This window comes from Bubalus bubalis, chromosome 12 (genome assembly GCF_019923935.1).
Source record: "Bubalus bubalis isolate 160015118507 breed Murrah chromosome 12, NDDB_SH_1, whole genome shotgun sequence".
NCBI lineage: Eukaryota > Metazoa > Chordata > Mammalia > Artiodactyla > Bovidae > Bubalus > Bubalus bubalis.
In genome coordinates, this window is record NC_059168.1 from 25089396 (window position 1) to 25109502 (window position 20107).

General features: G+C 52.9%; 1 long non-coding RNA gene across 1 annotated transcript; it reads left to right on the forward strand.

The window, feature by feature from the left end:
- Window positions 1-1988: 1988 nt before the first annotated feature.
- Window positions 1989-5803, forward strand: LOC112578040. Its single transcript, XR_003102216.3, has 3 exons — window positions 1989-3148; window positions 4128-4277; window positions 4690-5803. It is a non-coding gene; the product is annotated as an uncharacterized LOC112578040 (long non-coding RNA).
- Window positions 5804-20107: the final 14304 nt, after the last annotated feature.

A 20107-nucleotide genomic window follows, 5' to 3' on the forward strand; every position in this document is an offset into this window, starting at 1 on the left:
CAGCTGGTTACCTTATTTTCCAGAGGACTCTCCCACTAGAATGTAACATAGGAACTTTGCTTTGTTCATGTCTTTCTCCCTTGTGGCCTACAATGGTTTTCAGCACAGAGTAAACACCCAATAAGTATTTGTTCAGTGAATGAATGAATGAATTTCTTAGGCCTAAATGTGGCCAAAAAGATCTGTTCCATAGCCTGCCCAGAATTCTTCAAATATATGTGTGCGTGCCCAGTCACGTCTGACTCTTTGTGACCCCATGGACTGTAGCCCACCAGGTTCCTCTGTCCTGGGGATTTCCCAGGCAAGAAGAATACTGGAGTGGATTGCTATTTCCCCCTCCAAGGCATCTTCCCAACCCAGGGATTGAACCCGCGTCTCTGGCATCTCCTGCATCTCCTGCATGGGTAGGCAGACTCTACCACTGAGCCACCTGGGAAGCCCCAAGATATATATTGTCAATGAATTCTAGAAGAGCAGCCAACCAGACCCGCATCAAAGACAACCCAAACCCAACTTTCTCCTTTGCTAACCCTGCTGGGGCTCGTGGTGGCCCACAAGGCTGAAACAGCTTCAGAGCTGCCCCCCTTTCTGGACTGGCCACGGCAGAACATGTGCTGAGTGTCCTGGGTCCACTCTGGCCTGTGCTCACACCCTGCTGTAGGAGACACCCCACACCTTCCCAGGGCTAACACTATCTCAGAGCTGCCCCCGCCAGAGAACCCAGAGCTTCCTCCAAACTGCAACAGACATGGCTTGGACCCAAAGCATCCTGGTTTCCTTACATTTAAGGAGCCAGGTCGCTGGAGTCCCCAAGAAAGAGAGAAAGAAGGGCCTGAGGAGTGCTGAGCCCCCAGATGGACCCATAGGTGAGCAGGCAAGTTGAACCCTGGCCATGGGAGAGATGCAGGGAACAGAGAGACAGGGAGAGCCTCAGAGTGGACAGACAGAAAGGGAAGGAGCGAGGAGACAGGAAGAGACACACACACACAGGCAGGGAGAAAAGGAATGAGAGAGAGAAGCAGTCGGGGAAGCAGCCTGGAGACCCGGCAAGCAGAGTCGGAGGACAAGAGAGCAGAAGACGAGGGAAGGGGCGGCCGAGGGGCTCGCGGGGCGGGCGGGTGCAGCTGAATCGCCGCTCTGTTCTCCGCGCCGCACTGAGGGGCTTTCTTCGCAGCCGTGGGAAACTGGTGGGCGAGCGCGCGCCCCGCCGCCATGTGGACGGTAATTAGCCGGATTAGGGCGGGAGCCTAGCCGGCCGGTCGGGAACAAAAGGGCCCTCTTTGCCCGTGCAAACGGCGGGTTAGCGGGGTCACCAGGCAGGGTCCCCCAGGAGCGGCCGAGGGGACGTGGGGCCAGAGAATGGGGCCTCTGTGCACCTGATGGGGCCTGGCTTTGGGGTCCCGACTTGGGGGTGCGGGAGGAGAGCAGGGGACATAGAACAGAGAGGCCCGTGATGGCAGCCCTGCCCAGCCTCGGGATCTGATCGGGGAGCTGGACTATTAATACTATTAGTAAGCGCTCTGGCAACATGGATACCATTTATTGAGCGCTTCCTGTGTACCAGCTGCATGCCAAGGGATGTGTCACCTCGTCTGATCCTCCTGAGGAACTTCCGCAGGGCTGATGTGTAAGATCGATTTTACAGATAAGGGAGGTGGAGGCAGAGATTGTGACTTGCCCAAGGTCTTGCAGTAGGAAATGGTGTCTCACACATTCGCTGGCCCTGACTAGACACTCAACAAGTACATGCCGGATGAATGAATTTGTGAATGAATAAATGAATGACAAGGTTGGCCCAGACCTCACTCTGTGGTTCCTGCATGACCTGGGAGGTTGAGGAAGTGGGGGCTCCCAGCCTGAGACTCCGGTCCACTCCCTTCTAGGAAGCTGTTCTAGGAGATCCGTGCAGGGGTGTGTGTTGGTACTAACACCTCCACTCACCCAGGGAATTTTGGTCACTAGGGTCAGGGGTTTGAGGGGTAGGAAATGTGACCACGTGGTTTCCTTTCCAGCAGCCCCAGCAGAACTGTACCTCCCTCCGGATCTATGCCTGCAGCCCCACAGGCCTCTCCAATGCACAGAGCAGTGTAAGGAGCTACTGGTGACCCATGCGGGTGGGAAGAAGAGGACCTGGGACTTTCTCCTGCCCCTTGGCTCTCACTTGAACTCCAGAGGGCCCCAGATACTCCAGTTTTAAATGAAGAGCATCCTCTGAGCCGTGGGTGTCACCGTCCTCACAGGTGGTGTAGTCGGAGAGCACACACCCTGCCCACAGTAGCAGCTGGTGATGGGAGTGGGAGAAGTGGGCAAAGCGGGCAGGGGGGCACGGTGTGAGGCCGTGGGAGGGGGACTGTGGCAAGCTGTAGTGGAGGTGGCGGTGACTGCTCCTTCTGGCCCACCAGTGCCTTATGGGCCAAAATGGCCAGGCCTGAGCTTTTCAAGACGGAGAAAGTAATCCAGCCTTTTGGGTGGAATCTCCCAATTTTAAAATATGCTGTGGGGGCTTCCCTGGTGGCCCAGATGGTAAAGAATCTGCCTGCAATGTGGGAAAACTGGGCTCGATCCCTGAGTTGGGAAGATCCCTTGGAGGAGGGCATGACAACCCACTCCAGTACTCTTCCCTGGAAAATCCCCGTGGACAGAGAAGCCTGGTGGGCTACAGTCCACGGGGTCGTAAAGAGTCGGACGTGACAGAGTGATTCAGCCCGCAGGTTGGCAGCTCACAAACCCCTTTCCTAGGTGCAGTGTTAGAGATGCTCCGGTACTCAGAGCCTCGGGAGAAAGAAACATCCCATCCCTTCCCCCAAGACCCTTTTCCTCCACCTTCTCCAGAGTCAGTGAGTGAGGAACGGGTGAGGGATGGGTGCTGGAGGATGCCCAGCCCCTGCCAGATCCCTGGGCCCTGCATCAGGCTGTCCCATGAGGCAGAGGGCTCAGGCAGGCAATCTGCAGGCCACTGAGATCTGACTGACCTGGTGCCTGGCCAAAAGCTGGAGGTTGTCACTTCCAGCTCGGCCAGGGAAAGCCCAGTGAACCAGTAAAGGAGAATTTTTCTGCAGTGCTGGAGTGTGAAAATGGCTACAGGAGGAGGAAGTGCCAGCTTCCACCCAGTTCTTCCTCCATCACCCTCACGAACTTCTTGGCAAGGGTAAGATTGCTGTAATCCCATTTCTCAGATGAAGAAAATAAAACCTGGAGAGCTGCAGTATGTGTCTGAAAGGAGTAGAGAGTGAGCATCTAGGGGGCATAGCGTGAAGAAGCTCCAAGTTTAAGATTTTTTGAAATGTTAATGATTGATGTGAATCTTGCTTCCCACTTCATAACATAGACATGGCTGTTTCAATATAAAAATAATGGGAGTTTTTCCTCCGATCCTCTGGTAAGCTTGACCTTGGGAGGATGCGCCACGTTTATCCTGTGGCATCTCAAAGCCTGGCACTTCACTGTGATGCAGTCCACAGCCACAAGAGAGAGGAGCCGGGGCTGCAGAACCAGCCCCCAAAGTCAGCTCGTGACCAAGTAGCCCTGAACCCAAGACCCTGACTTCCTCAGGGAGCGTGATAGGCATAAAGGAGTTTTGTTCTTGTTCAGGTCTTTCCTCTGGTCCCCATGATCCCCGAGGTCTTTCCTCGGGTCTGCCTCATGGAAAGCTGGGCGAGGGGCTCTGCCTGGCTCCATGGGCCAGGCGGAACCCTGGCTCAGAACTGAGTCAGCTCCCAACCCCCACAAAGCCAGGACACAGTCTCTCCTTCCCTCCTCTTGGCTACCTCCACGTCGTCTCCTTTTTACAGACAAAACTACACCGCAGCGGCTGCTGCCTCTAGCTCCTGAGAGGCGCAGGGCTGTGTGGCAAAGTGCTCCCAACCTCTGACACAGGCCAGAGTGTCCTGGGGTGGGGGTAGGGGGGTGTTTCTTGTGGGAGGGATGTCTAAGGGGCAGCGGTGGCAAGCAGGGGGTCAGGCCACTCTCTCTTCTGGCCCCTAAAAGAGCACAAATCAGGGTTCCCGAGACCACAGAGATGGACAGTCAGAGAAAGGCATCGCTGGCCTCAAGGAACATGGGACAGTTTCATGGGGGAAAGGACAGCTCAGAACCTGAGAACCAGGAAGAACTTTCTCCTTTCCCAGGAATACCCATCACTGGACCTTGTCGCCCCACTACAGTGCTCTGGGAGTCCTGGGGTGCTTGCCCCTCTCTCCTCCAGCACTTGCCCACTTTGCCCTTCTGGCAGCTGATGGTGGTTTCAGAAACAATGAGGCCAGAATCCCTAAAGCGCGGTAAGTGCTTGCTTCCTGTCCTCACCCCACCCTGTTAGAATGGGAGACATGTTTAAGGGGAAGGATTACTCCAAAGAAACCCAAGTTCTGGTTTGAAAGACTTCCGAGAAATGTGGGAAAACTCTGGGGCTCTTACAGTCCCCGATCAAATTTCTGAGTCCTGTGTTCCCAGCCTGGGCCAGAACACTGAAATCACAGAGTCCCTCTCTTCGCCTCTCTCCCCACTTTGCACGTAACCAGCACAAGGGCTCAAGTTCCAGCTCAGGAAGCACAAGGCACAGCCCACCCTTCCACCAGGGGAGAGGAGGAATTTCATTCCAAGGCTTCAGGCTAATTACATTGCCCACGTACTCAAGCCTCCACCCTGGAGGAAAGTCAAATTCCCCCAAGTGTCTCTCTTTTTTCTTCCCAGATCTGCTTACCACCCCCCACCCGCACCCCCTACCTCCAGCCTAGAGCACTTGAGATGACCAACTGCAGCATGGATGTCAAGGCAGGCCTGGAGCTCAGGAGGAGGGTACAGAGAGAAACCTGCTTTACCCATTGGTGAACTTGACATCATGGTCTTGGACACGCACTGTGGAAAGATGGGCTTGTACATTCAAAATGCAGTAAGCAGTGAGTTCCAGGAGATGGTGAAGCTCCGGGAATAGTGAAGGACAGGGAAGCCTGGCATGCTGCAGTCCATGGGGTCACATAGAGGTGGAAAGGACTGAGTAACTGAACAACAATAGCAACAAAGCAGTGAGCTCAAGGTCTGACCCAGATAGCCCTCACATTCTGCTGATGGGAATGAGGGAAGACACCCAGATGCACAGCCTCTGTAGCTGGAGACCAGACAATGTTTCATAGCATCCTTCATGACGGAGACCTTGAGGGTGGTTATGTCCAAGGGCTGGTGAGTTGTCCGAGGATGAGCCTCAAGGCCCATGGCAGCAAGGAGAGCACTTCCTATACAGCCTCGAAGTCTTCAGTATGTTTGCAGGCACTTGGATGGAGCTGTAGGTGGAAGACTCCTCGTTTGCAGACCATCAAATCTGAGAAGAGTAGGAAATGCACTGTGTGATAAAAGCTAACAGGTTTGCTCATGCTGGGTGAATAGGGCCCATTTCTGAGATGAGTCTGAAGACGGTTCAATATCACACTCTGCTTATGGGGTCCAAGACATCACCTGCCTCAGCATGTGTGGGGGAAAAAAAAACACGGAAGGATCTGGGGTATTCAGCATATTGCCAATCAACTGTGTGGTTAATCTGAACAAAACAGTGATGTGATCTTCAGCTACATTGAAGAAGTTCTTATTTTCCAAGATTTCTTTGTCCTATGAATCCCATTAAGGGATTTCTTATGGGTCCACTGACCACTCAAATCAAAAACTTCTGGGGCTTGTTAAAAATTCAGATTTGGGGGCCCACCTAGATTGTTCATTCAGGCTGTATAGGGAGGAAGCCCCAGAAGATGTATTTTCAACCTCTTCCCAAGTGATTTTTTGAGAACATTTTCAACTCTGCCTACCTCTTTAGCTAATGCTACGCCCTCTTGCCAGGACTGTTTTACTGCTGAGCAAAATAAGAGGACCCCCTGCCCAGCCAAGCTTCCCTCTAGGCTAGAAATTCCACTAGTGGAACTTGGTCCTTTGGGTTAGAATCCTACCCCTACAAATGGCCTTGTCAGCAAAGATTTTAAAAGATAAAGACAGCTGGCTTATAGCAACACTGTGGTGCGGGCAGTGGGTAGGGACCCAGGCTGAACTTCCCAGACAAAGAGTAAGGCTTAATCATACTGCCAGAGGGCCTCCATCCAGCTCGGCCTGAAGCCGTGGAGAGACCGAGAAATAAGCCATTTGTTCCTGCCTGGCGTGGGAAGCGCTCAGTCTTCGGAGAAGCAGCCTGACCTGAGTGTAAATCCCACTCAGGCCCTCAGCAGCTGTGTGACCCTGAACATTGACTTCAGCTTCTCTGAGGCTCAGATTTCCTCTGAGATCTTGACGCATTCCTCACCCAGCTGTTCTAAGGAATTGATGAATAATGTATGTGGTTGCATGTAGGTAAAGCCCCCTGAGATCCTGGCACACAGTAAGTGCTCAGTATTGCTTGTTGAATGCATGAATGGGTAAACAGTCGATGGATGGATGGATAGACAGACGGACAGATGGACAGATGGCCTCTGTGAATTCTTTTTGCAGACAATCCGCCTCTGCCTCTGAATTGATTAGCCGTAGTTGCCCCACCCCAGCGTCATTCCCTGACATCTCACAGATGTCTTGATTTAGGCTCCAAGTTGTGCCTCCTGGGAAAAAACCCTCTCTTTCCTCACCCCTCTCTTCCCCAAATGCCCCGCTCCCAGCTTCTGTCCAACTGCCAAGGAATTCTTATCTGGCTCTGGCTCTCAGATTCAGCACAGGGGCAAATCATCTTAGGGCACAAGCTCTCACAGAGTCCCCTGATTCAGGCCAGGAGCAGGTTTCCAACCCCAGTTCAGGTCATTTTTCTGGACAGCCCTTTAGGGAAAGCCCATCTTCAGGCTAGCTGGGACTTGCCGAGGAAAATCAGCTGTATGAGGCACAAACTGGAACTTGGACTCAAGGAGAAAAAACAGGAGACAGTTAGAAGGTGTTAACTGCTGAGGGTGAGAAAGCGTTCCCAGTTAGCAAAATCAGAGAAGATGTCATGAAGCGGGTAACATGTGGATCTTAAAGGATGGATAGATCGGAACATTCAGAGTGGGAGAAAGAGCATTGCGAAGAGAAGGAACAGAGCGGGGGTGGCTCAGCCTGACAGGAGCAGGGGTGAAGGGGAGGTGGACGAGGGGAACAGGCTGCAGGACTGGTTGGGGCACGCGCTGTGCATGGCTGTGACGGCCAAGCCAAGGTGCCCTCTTGACTCCCCTGCTGTGAATCCAGGCAGGAGCTGTGGCCCGGGCGTGGCCCCCATGTCTCTCTCTCTCCTCAAGGCTTTGTCTGTACCCCTCGGCCCACTCCCCTAGCAGGCATCTGTGAGCACTGATCTGCATGCCTCTTTGACCCCGGGAAGCCTAGTAGGCCACCCCTTCTGCAGCCAGCTGCATTTATAAAGCTACACCAACTCTGCCCACTCCTGCTCCCGAAGGAATGAATGGAGGAAGTCCAGGCCTTGTGCAGGCTGTGGGGGGCCCCCTGATGCCTATGGAAGAGTAAGGGGCTTCTCAGCCCCAGGTGTGTGCAGCTGCTCCCTTGGTTGTAGGTCACTCCCTCTTCCCCCATCACCCCCCTGCAGGCCTGCAAGTGGCAGGTCTCACCCCTGCACTTTCCCCAGCTAATCCAAGTCACACAAAGAGCAGCCCGCCCGCCAGCGGGTCTTGTTTCACTGGAATGTTGGCATCAAACTTGAGATCGGAAATGAACTCATTATCTGATTATTTTTATTTGTGAAAATGTAACTGCCCTGGGAGAGGCCTTTCTTGAATAGTCTTTGGAGTGGATGAGTAATTCTCTCCCCTTAATATACATACACATGCACTCAGACACACATGTTCAGGCACACATGTACATACTCAAATATTCCACACCCCACCCCCTTCAGACATACACACATATGCACACACATCACACATAGGCACACAGAGGAAGCCATATAACACATACTTTCAGATACACGCACAATCGTGTGGAGACATGCTCTGGGTTTAATAAGCTCCTCTGAGGGCAGGGACTTTGTCTCTCTTATTCACGGCAGGATCCCTATGTTATGAGCAGTCAGTAAATAATTGCAGACTGAACAGCTACTGAGTAGATGCACACACACCCACTACCCAGACACACACACACACATACATGTGTGCATGCCCGGCTAGCCTCTCTCCCTTCCCAGAGAATGGCAAAGTCAAAGAATCTCTGATTCCACAGCCTGAAGTCTTCACACAATGAACCACACCTAGTATTATTTGGGAACACAGCCTCCAGAGCCTTCCAGTGGAGATGTCCATCACCAGCTCCCAGAAGGCCAAGGTAGCTCCTCCCTTGACCTGCCACAGCCTCACCAGATGCTTAATAAAGCCATCCCATCACCCTTGCCAATCTGGAACCTAATGTGATGATGGTCTGGCCAAGAAAGCCTGAAGTGATTATGCAGGGCAGGCTGTTCTCCAGGGGTGTTCTCTGGGGGCCACCCCCACTCACCCACGCTGGCTCAGTGGCAGGCCCCGACACAGGGTCTTGGGCACTGGAGCCCCCAGACTCTGTCTTTGTTTCTCTCTCCTCCAGTCCATGGCCATGACTCAGGCTGTCCAAGGCCTGCGAATGCCTCTTGGAGAGGCCACCCAGCCAGAGGCAAGGCTGATGGGCAGGCAAGAGTGAAGAGGCCCAGAAAGGGTGGCCTGAAGTCTGATCTCAGGGTGGAACAATCCACAGGACCATGACCCTTATACTTAACTATCCTTGAAGGGCTCCTCATGGAGCAGGTAGCCTGCTGTAATGGAAAGAGTTCTGGACTGGAGTGAGGCCCATCTGAGCTGACCACCTCGCTGGCCCCATCCTGGCCATGTGACTTTGGGCAGGTCATTAACCCTGGAGCTTATTGTCCACCAGCATCTTGGGCAATCACATTCTTGCTGTCTCGCTGCCCTGGCCCTCACCCTCTCCTGACCTCCCTTCCAGACCCTGAAGGAGAACCCACAACTCCCTCTGCAGCTGTTCAGGCCTATTCAAGTGACTCTTTCAAAGTGCAGAGCCCTCCAGGGTAGGTTGCGCAGTTCCTCACACCCAGCATTTTGTAAGAGCCGCCTGAACTTTCCAAGAAGAGGCACCCAGGGGATGGGAGGACATGGAGAGGAAGGGACCATTTGTTTTGCTAATGTTGCCTTGTCCTAAGGCCTGGACAGTGAGAAGGAAGGTCTCTTAAAACTCCAAATCCCCCAGCAATTCCACTCCTAGTTGCATACCTGGAGGATCAAATGCATGTGCTCATGAATAGGTATGCACAAGAATGCTTCATTCACAGTACCTCAGACTGAAACAATCCAAATATTCATTGACAGGAGAATAGTTAAACATATTGCAATGTATCCATATAATGGACTCCTATATCCATATGTTCAACAAGAGCTTCTTTTACACACAAAACATACAAAAATGGATGAATCTCCCAGGCATGATGTTGAGTAAAATAAGCCAGACAGCATTCGTAGAAGGTCAGTAACAGTCAACATGAATCAATGGTGGGAGAAGGGAGACCACTGGTTACCTCTGCTGCTGCTGCTAAGTTGCTTTAGTCGTGTCCGACTCTGTGCGACCCCAGAGACGGCAGCCCACCAGGCTCCCCCGTCCCTGGGATTCTCCAGGCAAGAACACTGGAGTGGGTTGCCATTTCCTTCTCCAATGCATGAAAGTGAAAAGTGAAAGGGAAGTCACTCAGTCGTGCCCAACTCTTAGCGACCCCATGGACTGCAGCCTACCAGGCTCCTCTGTCCATGGGATTTTACCTCTAGGGGTGGTGGTTACTGGTGAGGGGCACAGGAGACTTTCCGTAGTGCTGAAACGTTACATCTCTTTATCTGTTGGTCACATGGGCACAGACACACTTGTGGAATCCATCCAGCTGTGCACTCTTACGCTAATGTATGCACGTTTTACTAGGTGAGCACCCCAAGTCACAAAGGGTCTAACCCAGGCAGACAGGAGGAGTTCTTCAGGGAACGGGGTCGAAGGCCAGGAAACAGGAAAGGAGTGAAGCCAAGAGTGGAAAAGAGAAGGCAGGGAGTATTCTTTCCAGATTGAGTGACTTGGCCAAGGAGGGCCCACCGTGAAGGAGTGGGTAGGACGTGAAGGACATGACCCTCGCACTGACCCCACATGTGTCAGGTCAGGTTACCCTTCAGTGTGTCCTGTGCAGGGCTGGACATTGTGGTTGGGACCCAATGTGAAGGCCGGTCTCAGATCATCTGTCTCCCGCCTTCCTACCCTGCCCATACTTGTGGAGCAAAGAATAGTCTGAATTCCAAACCTCTCTTTCACCCACTGTTAATAGATAAACTCAATCTGCCCTAATGTGCTTAAATAATAGGTGCCAAGGAGCGAGCTTATTCATTCTGCTTGCTTTATCTAAACTCCTGGATGGAATCATTCATAAGAAAGAGAATTCCGGGGCTCCCCTGGTCGTCCAGTAGTTAAGAATCCACCTGCCAATGCAGAGGACATGGATTTGATCCCTGGTCTGGGAAGATTCCACATGCCACGGAGCAACTGAGCCCACAAGCTACAACTACTGAGCCCTCGCACCGGAACTACTGAAGCCCATGAACCCCAGAGCCCGTGCTTAGCAACAAGAGAAGCCACCACAATGAGAAGCAGTGCACCGTAACTAAAGAGTAGCCCCTGCTCATCACAACCAGAGAAAGCCCAGGTACAACAATGAAGACCCAGCACAGCCAAAAAAGAAAGAAAGAGCATTCCAGAAACCTGCGTCTTGATGATGGTCTACGGGTGTGAGTGGGCAGAAATGTACGCTCAAGAGTGTGTCTGTTCCTGTGTATTGTATTTCCTTATAATGGGCTCTTCTGGTTTTATCTTCATATACTCAGCCCCTCACCCACTCTGCTCTCTCACCTCTGCTCAGCATCGCTGCCCTTCTCCACAGATACCCCGTTTTCCTGCCCTGATAGGAGGATTAGATTTTCACAATGACATGGAGAGACCAAGTCCTCATCCTTCTTGGACATTGTTTAAGGAGTCCAGAAAAGGACCCCGAAACTGATCCTTAAGGGATTGCTTTTCTGGCCTGTGACAGATAACTCAGAGTCTCACCACACTTAGGCCTTGAAGGCTCAGCATGGGCAGATGGTGACATTTTAGGACCTGGGACTCAAAGGCATGGCACGCCTGCGTTCCTGGAACCCCATCATCACACAAACGATTAAGTAATTTCAGTGAAGAGAAGCTGCCTAGACTTGGCCAGCTCTGGACATGGCTGCCACATCTGCCTCTGGAATGACAGAGGTAACCAGGGGCGACAGCCCCAAACACCGGGGCTTCCCTCCACCCAACCCGGCCTTGTCCCCTTCCCTCTCCCTGAGCAGTTCCCACCACATCCGCTTGATCTCTTCACACAGCTCACAGCCGGCCACTCTTCTTCCTCCCTCAGTCCCCACACAATGGCAGACACGTGCAGTGCTCAGTTACTACTGTGCAGAGTGAGTCAGGGACCCACCAGGCAGGTACTGTTATTACACTCCACAGGTGAGGAAACCTCAGCCAAGACATCAAGCGGTTTCCCTGAAGTCACACAGCTGGTAATCAATGAAGTCAGGATTTGAACCCAGGTAAACCAAGACAGCATATTGAAAAACAGAGACATTACTTTGCCAACAAAGGTCTGTCTAGTCAAGGCTATGGTTTTTCCGGTAGTCATGTATGGATGTGAGAGTTGGACTATAAAGAAAGCTGTTGAAGAAGACTCTTGACCTTTGAACTGTAAGGAGGTCCAACCAGTCCATCCTAAAGGAGATCAGTCCTAGGTGTTCATTGGAAGGACTGATGTTGAAGCTGAAACTCCAGTACTTTGGCCACCTGACGCAAAGAGCTGACTCATTTGAAAAGACCCTGATGCTGGGAAAGATTGAAGGCAGGAGGAGAAGGGGATGACAGAGGATGCGACGGTTGGATTGCATCACTGACTCGATGGACATGAGTTTGGGCGGACTCCAGGAGTTGGTGATGGACAGGGAGGCCTGGAGTGCTGCAGTTCATGGGGTTGCAAAGAGTCAGACACGACTGAGCAACTGAACTGAACTGAACTGAGTCGGACTCCAGAGCCCAGCTCTGCTAACCCCTCCCTGGAGCCCTGTCCAGCTCGTCCCTTCACATGAGGCTGGGGGAGCAGGCCGAAGAGCCAGGCTGCCTTGTTCCTGTCCTGGCTCCTCCTCTTCCTGGGGGGCTGCTGGTGCATGTGACCTAGTCTCTAGTACCTCACCCCCTCACTCCTCTCATTGGCTGGGGATTGGATTGGGAAGGGCACACACTCCTGCACGCTCAGAGCTCTCAGGTCCAGCCTGGATACTAGCTTTGGTTGGCCTCACACTTGAGCCATTCTGTCCAGGCTGCTGCTGCTACTGCTGCTAAGTCGCTTCAGTCATGTCCGACTCTGTGTGACCCCATAGACGGCAGCCCACCTGGCTCCCCCGTCCCTGGTATTCTCCAGGCAAGAACACTGGAGTGGGTTGCCATTTCCTTCTCCAATGCATGAAAGTGAGAAGTCAAAGTGAAGTCACTCAGTCATGTCCAACTCTTAGCAACCCCATGGACTACAGCCCACCAGACTCCTCCGTCCATGGGATTTTCCAAGCAAGAGTACTGGAGTGGGTTGCCATTGCCTTCTCCAGGGGTCCAGGCTGAGAGCAGATCAATTATACCACCCAAGGCAACTGTACCTGGGACTGAGTAAGAAAACCTGGCCCTCCACATGTCACAAGCCCTTCTCCAACACAGTGGCCTGCTTGCACAAAGCCCTGTGTCAGGGACCCTGGAGCTTGCCACGTGGGCTCCTCCAGCCCACTCTGAACTCCCAGCCCAACCCTAACATCCACCATCTACATTACCACACACTCGAGTGTAGTCCATCTAATACTTTTCCCAGGATCCCATCCCTGACTTTGGTTTCTCCCTCTAGACTGTAAACACCCCAAGAGCAAGGGCCCTATTTTTTGTATCTTTCATCTGCTCAGCAGCCCAGGTACAGGCCTGTGCACACCCAGGTCCTAAAAACCCACTTGAAATGGATGGGATGGGGTTGGAGGCTTAGGTACTACACCTTTGGAGTTGCTGGTTAAAATGTAGTCTTCCTAGAAGTGGAAATGGGTGTAGGGTGGGGTGGATATGGACTTTGATGCAAATGAATGCAAATCCCCGTGTTGTGATAAGCAGATGTGCATCTGGATTCAGAATCCTGGCCCCCTGGGCTGTGCCCTCTGATTAGGGGGCTCTGTGTCTGCTGGGGATCTTGAGTGGTGAAGCTGGGATGCTGGAAGTGGCCCCTGCACAGCTCTCAGCACTGGTGGAAACCTACCCGGGCAGCCTGGATGACACGAGATGTGTAAAGCAGAGACCTGCCCTGGAGATAGGCTGGAGATATAGCCAGCGCTGGAGACGCCTGGGTTCTGGGGACACAGCATGGCAGGAGTGGAGTGGGGCAAGCCCAGAACACCAGACCAGGAAGGAGCAGACCACCCCTGATGTCATGGTCATGGTCAGGTCTTCAGACTCTCTCAGCTCTCTGCTGTGACTACCAATGGAATCTGCTGGCTGCCTGCCACTCGCCATGACCGCTCCCAGGCCTCACTGGGGTGCCCACCAGCCTGGACCTGCACGGGGTGGGCAGACCATGGTCACTGGAGGAGCGAGAGGCTTCCCAGCACTGATGAGTGCCCTCTTTGGCCAGTGACTGGGACTGGGACTCTCACAGTCCAGGAAACTGAGGCTCAGAAAGCTGAGTGGCCCTAAGGCAACACAGTGGGTCAGGGCAGAGCCTGATCAGAACCCAGGTCTCCAGGGTTAAGTGTGCATGCTCAGTTGCTCAGTCATGTCCGACTCTTTGCTTCCCCATTTGCTACTTTCTGTAGCCCGCCAGGCTCATCTGTCCATAGGATTCTCCAGGCAAGAATACTGGAGTAGGTTGCCATGCCCCGCTCCAGGGGATCTTCCCCAGGGATCGAACCTGCATCTCCTGCGGCTCCTGCACTGTAGGCGGATTCTATACTACTGAGCCACCGGGGAAGCCCAGGTGAGGAGGGAACACAATGACAGCCTGGACAGGTAGGGCCCCCCAGCCCAGCCCAGAGACTGTCTCCTTCAGGCAAGGCATGGCAAGGGACTGAAGAAGAGCGTGAGGATGGGGCCAGAGAAGCGGTGTGGAGAGAATCAGGTGTCTGGGAATTTTCAGGGGGATTGCGAGGCAGCCCAAAACCAGGGTTCCCACAGCGGCAGGTGGGCATCCAGTGGGCCCTGCCGAACAGGGCTGGCACCAATTCTAGTGGGGTTGGAGGTGCCAGCTCTCACCCGCCAGCCGGCCTGCCAGCTGGGGAAGCTTCATTAGAATTCCTCAGCCCTCCAACCCATTTCCTTCCTGGTGAACAGGACAGCTAAGGGCCCCCGCTGCCTGCTGCTGGGGTGAGGTGGCCAGGCTGGCAGCTTCAAGCCGGGCTGAGAGTGGGGGCTAACCAACAAGCTCAGGAAGCCTGCCTTGGAGGATAGAACAGCCGCTGGCCTGACCCTAAATTTCCCCAAGTCAGAGACCATCTGCCTGTCTGTCTATCCAGTCCCCCAGGGCCCAGGGGGCTGGTGAGTGTGGACAGACAGACACGAGGTTGTGGGAAGCTTCAGTGATTAATGGGTGATGAAAACCAGACTCCTACAGGATGGGGGTGGGAACAGAGAGGCAGAGAGAGTCTGTCTGTTTCACGCTTGGCTCAGCTTGGAGCCCTCAGCCCAGGGAGGAGGGCAGAGGCCACTAAGGGCAGTGCTCTGGCCCCAGCCTGGACATCCCCACCCCGCTGCACCTATGCCCACATGGCACTTCCTTCAGCCTCTGCCCCAGAAGGTAATCCTGTGAGGAACCAGCTTTGCTCCCAGCACCCAGGGACCCTGAAATATTCTCCCTCTCAGAACACCCCAAGGTCTCCATCTCCTCAGGAGGAAAGACCAGTCACCACCTTGCCTCCTCCAGCCTTCACTTCCTTCTTGCCATGGGGCTAATGTCCTGGAGCTCAGACCCTGAAGCTCCTGTCACCTCCCCCCAAATCACATGACAACCCCATCTTCTGTCCTCAGGACCCACTAAGCTCAGTCCTTACCATGGAAACTTTGAAAAGGTGAAATCAAGCTGACTTCCCCTCAGAGATTCCTTGACAGCAAAACCTCCGTCTAAGAGGATTTAGATCAAGCCTCCAAGAAAGCAAACAGGAGGGAGGCTCGCACAAGCATGTCTCATAGTCCCCACCGGACAGACCCCGGCATAACCTCGCACCTCTCCCCCCGCCCCAAAACATCCCCCAACCAACCTACTTGCCCCAAGTCTGGGATTCTCACTAACACAACCCTGAGAAGCTTTCAGAGGGTGTCCACCCTCAGGGCCCCGGGATCTGGCCAGGCAGGGGTGAAAGAAGGAATGGGGATACAGAGAGAGGAAGTGGTTTTGAGAAGGTGGAGCACAGAGGCAAACTCTGCTGACTGAAGACTTTTGCTGCTGGCTAACCAGGCCCTCTGGAGAAGGCAATGGCACCCCACTCCAGTACTCTTGCCTGGAAAATCCCATGGACGGAAGAGCCTGATGGGCTGCAGTCCATGGGGTCGCTAAGAGTTGGGCACGACTGAGTGACTTCCCTTTCACTTCTCACTTTCATGCCTTGGAGAAGGAAATGGCAACCCACTCCAGTGTTCTTGCCTGGAGAATCCCAGGGACAGGGGAGCCTGGTGGGCTGCCGTCTATGGGGTCGCACAGAGTTGGACACGACTGAAGCGACTTAGCAGCAGCAGCAACCAGGCCCTCCTATCACCAGAATAAAACTTCTAGTTATCAAAAAAAAAAAAAAAAAATTCCAAGGTAGCTGTTGTGTTGAGGTGAAGCAGGCCATAAGGAAAATATTTATTCCTTCCTTCTTGCCCACCAGGCACCTTGTGTGTATTTCTTGGCTCATATCCTATGGGAAGAAACTAAGGCTCAGGACATTGCCCACTCCCTCCCCTCCCCTCACAGGGTTAAGTGAGGAGCTGAGAGCCCAAGTCCCTCAGACACAAACCCGTCCTACTTTCTGAAGCCCCACCCTGCCAGAGGCTGAGGTGAGGAGAGCTGGACACCATCTGGGAAGAATCAGAGAAGATTTGGAGAAAAGATCTCATGTGGGAATGAGAAATCCTTCATTAGGGCTTTTAATCAAAAAAGCAGAAACCTAATCTTCCTCCTTGCAAACGTTTCTGGACTCCCAGGGGTACCTGACTTTGTGTCCAACAAGTTATTAAGGAAGCAAGTATAAAACTTAAAAATCCCTGTCCCAAGCAGTCAGAGAAGGCTTTCTTATGGGGAGTGGGGAAGGGTGCAGCTGAACTCTATTGCTCCCTGCACCCCAGCTCCCTTTCTCTTGCCTTGACAGAGCCCAGACTTGTCATCTGAGAAGTAGGGGGAGGGTGAGGTCACTGCCCTTCTCTGGTTTCCGCCCAGAGCTCTGCTCTTCTGCAGGGAATGCGGTACTGGGCGGCTTTGCAGCCTGAAGTCAGCACTGTGGAAGGAGCCGCTGGGTGGTTCTTATAAAGAAGAGTGTAGGATGCTGCCCTCCCCCGCCCTCCTGAGTGCAAAACAAGATCCTCTTGGCCAAGGCTGAGTGCCTGCCGTTCAGCCGTGTCCAGGCCTGAGCGTCAGCCTGGACACGTGCATCCAGGCTGCCCCGAGGCAAAAGAGGCGTCCTCAGACACTTCTCAAGATAAAACAAAAAAGTGGAAGTGTATTCATTCTCTGTTGCAGCATAACAAACTACCATAAAGTTAGCAGCTTAATGCAACACAAATTAATTGTCTCTGTTCTATAGGTTAGAAGTTCGGGTAGACTCAGCTGGGCTCTCTGCTCAGAGCTTGCAAAGCCAGAATCAAGGTGTGAGCTTGCTGGGTGGGTGTCTAGATGTTCTGGGGCAAGACTCTTTTCCCAAGTTCATTTTGATTGTAGCAGATCTCTGCTCCTGTGGTTGTTGGACTGAGGTGCTCTTTTCTTGCCAATTGTCAGCCAGGGGTCCCTCTCAGCTCCTAGAGGCTGCTTTCTTACACCCCTTCCAGGGGGTCTCCTCCATCTTCAGGTCTTCAAATGTACAGGGAACAACCCCTACCCCCATGCTTCAAATCTGTCATATCCTCTCCTGCCTGCAACCCAGAGAAAACTGTCTGCTTTTATTATTTACTTTATACATAGCTATGCTGGGTCTTCATAGCTCTGGGCAGGCTTTCCCTAGTTGAAATAAGCAGGGGCTACTATTCATTGCAGTAGATGGGCTTCTTATTGTGGTGGCTTCTCTTGTGAAGCACAGGCTCTGGGGCGTGCAGAATTCAGTAGTCGTGATACAGGAGATAAGTTGCTCCACCGCATATGGGATCTTCCCATACCAGGGATCAAACCCGTGTCTTCTGCACTGGCAGGCAGATTCTCAGCCACTAGGCCACCAGGGAAGTCCAAACCCCCTACTTATTTTAAAGAGCCTGTGTGATTAGGCACACCGCCAGATAATCTCCCTTTTGATTCAAGTTGACTGATTCAAAACCCTAATTAGGTTTTTAAAATCATTTTGCATGTAATGTCACAGAATCAGGGGCTTGATATCTTCTCATAATCAGGCATTAGGATGAGAAATCTCAGGGGGACATATTTTAAATTCTGCCTACATGTAGGAACTTTTTTGACATTTTTGCCTAAATGTTGGACTAGACTTCTCACAGGACTTTCTTCCCTCTGCCCCAGGTGCTCAGGGGACAAGGTGGCACCCGGCTGCGTGGCTGCCCAGGAACCCCTGGCCCTTCTCTCCTCCTTGAAACAGACTCTGAGGCTTTTCAAGACATGGGCGGGGCGGGGGTGGGTGGGGGGTGCGGATGGGTCCGGGGTGGGTGGATCCTGCTTCGGAATCGCTGGGGCTCTGCTCGTATTAATCACCTTCTCCTTCCAGAGCTTCCACCACTGCATCCCACCCAAACTTCTACTGAGCTCTGCCCTGCCCTTCATACTCTCTGCGTTGTACCACCTACACGATCTCTGGAGGCCGTCTACACTCGCCTCCTCTCTGACCACCAGAATCTGGCCCCTACCCATCCCTATTCCTTTCATCTGCTGTCTCCCCCTTATCCCAGTGGACTCCTTCCAGGCCTTATTTCCCAGGCCTTGCTGGGAGGGCAGGGATGGATTCCATCTTGTACCCTGTTGTATTGCCAATACTCGGCCCAGCTCCAGGAACATAGCAGACACTCAGCAAACATTTGTTGTGGTTTCTCTGGGTTCATGTATCTGTGGGGTCCATTTGCTAAAGTGCTTCTCTTTCTCTCCCAAATCCAGACACACGTCACCACACCCACCCCTGCAGCATGTCACACTCTGCTTGGCCTGAGGGCAAGAACCAAAGCAAAGGGCAGAGTGTGTGGGTCACTCAGGATGAAACACTCCACGAATTCAGTTCGGTCTCACACCACACACACATACACGTGGGCCAGAGACTTCGAGTTCCCTGTGGCCCATTGCTGGGAAGGCAAGAGTCGCCACTCTTAGGCTTCTGCCCTCACCCTACGTGGGCCACCGGCTCAGCCATCTCTCTAGGAGTTTACTTGTGCTGGCCTTAATCTTTTTTCATTCCATCTCTGAATTGGGGCCCATGTTCTCATCCTCCAGGGGCCCACCCACTTCCTCTTGGGAGTCCTGCCGAGGACAGTGTGGTTTGAAGAACGTTCTAATCCTGGCCCCAAAGCTCTGAGAGAAAAAATGACTAAAAGCCCTGGAATGTGGAGCCTGCTGCTTCCTGCAAAGCATTTTGAATGAAACACGTAACCAACAGCTGCAGCGCAGAGAATGGAAACTTTGAGGGACGTCATGGCTCCAGGTCCTCAAATAGCAGGCTTGTGAGCAGAAGAAGCTCTTTATTTCTGCCCAGGCCGGACACCCTCAGCGCCCACCCCTCCCGGCTCTCCTTCCAGGAACTGAGCCCGCCACGCCAAGGACGTGATCCTGCTGCTCATTTATTCCAAACACTCCGCAGCAGCCCCTTAGAGCCCCCAGGTCTTCGCTGGCGGGTAGTAAGACCCCCTTCCCACTCACGAACTCCCAAGGGCATTGAGGATCCCACCGCTGCCTCCCCAGCGATCCTGAAGCAGGACCCCCCACTCAGGTCTTGAAAAGCCCCAGAGCCCGTCCCAAGAGCAGAAAGTCAGCACATGTTCCAACTGAGTTCTCATCCTGGAATCAGCCCCAGGTCAAGCCTGGCAGTGACAGCCAACTTACGCCAAGCGCTAGGATAGCGTCACCCAAGGCTGCTCTCAGGGTGGACTTGGGGGTGAGCAGACAAGGATAGACAGCCCCGTGGGGGCAAAAGGCCTGGAAGTTAGGAAACTCCTAAAGATCATGCCTGAGTGAAGGGATGATATGCTAACACTTTCTCAACTCCTTTATTAAGATGTAACATATAGGCATCAAACTGTGTCTTAAATGGCATGGCTCAATGGATCAAAATATAGAACATTTCAAATACCCTAGAAGTTTCCCTGGAGCCCTTCATAGTCAATAACCCCCCCTTAGTGGTAACCACTCTCAGAAGTTTCTTTCTCGTACCATCATTTAATTTTCCCCTTTTGGGGACTTTGTTTCAGTGGAATCACAAATGGTGTGTGCTCTGGCCATGGGCATATTGTGCTCTGCCTTGTCTCTGAGATTTACCCTTGTTTAGACACACTCGCAGCTCTGTGGTACCTGCTGTGCTGCAGGTTCTGTACAGAGGATAGCATGTTGAGTTTCTGCACTGAAGCTTTATCTGGAGCCCATTTGGCTGATAAGAAAGTTGGTTAAATCAGCAGTTCACTGTCACGTAGTCAAGACATGGAGGAGCATGGCCCCAAACCCAGGGTAGATGGACTCCAGAGCTGATTCTCACGTCTTTCCTCTTCAGAAATATAGACGAGGGACTTCCCTGGTGGTCCGGTGGTTAACAGTCCACCTTCTGGGCTTCCCAGGTGCAACAGTCGTAAAGGATCTGCCTGCCAATGCAGGGGACACGAGTTCAATCCCTGGTCTGGGTACTAAGATCCCACATGCTGCAGGAGAAACTATGTCTTTGTGCCGCAACTAGAGAGT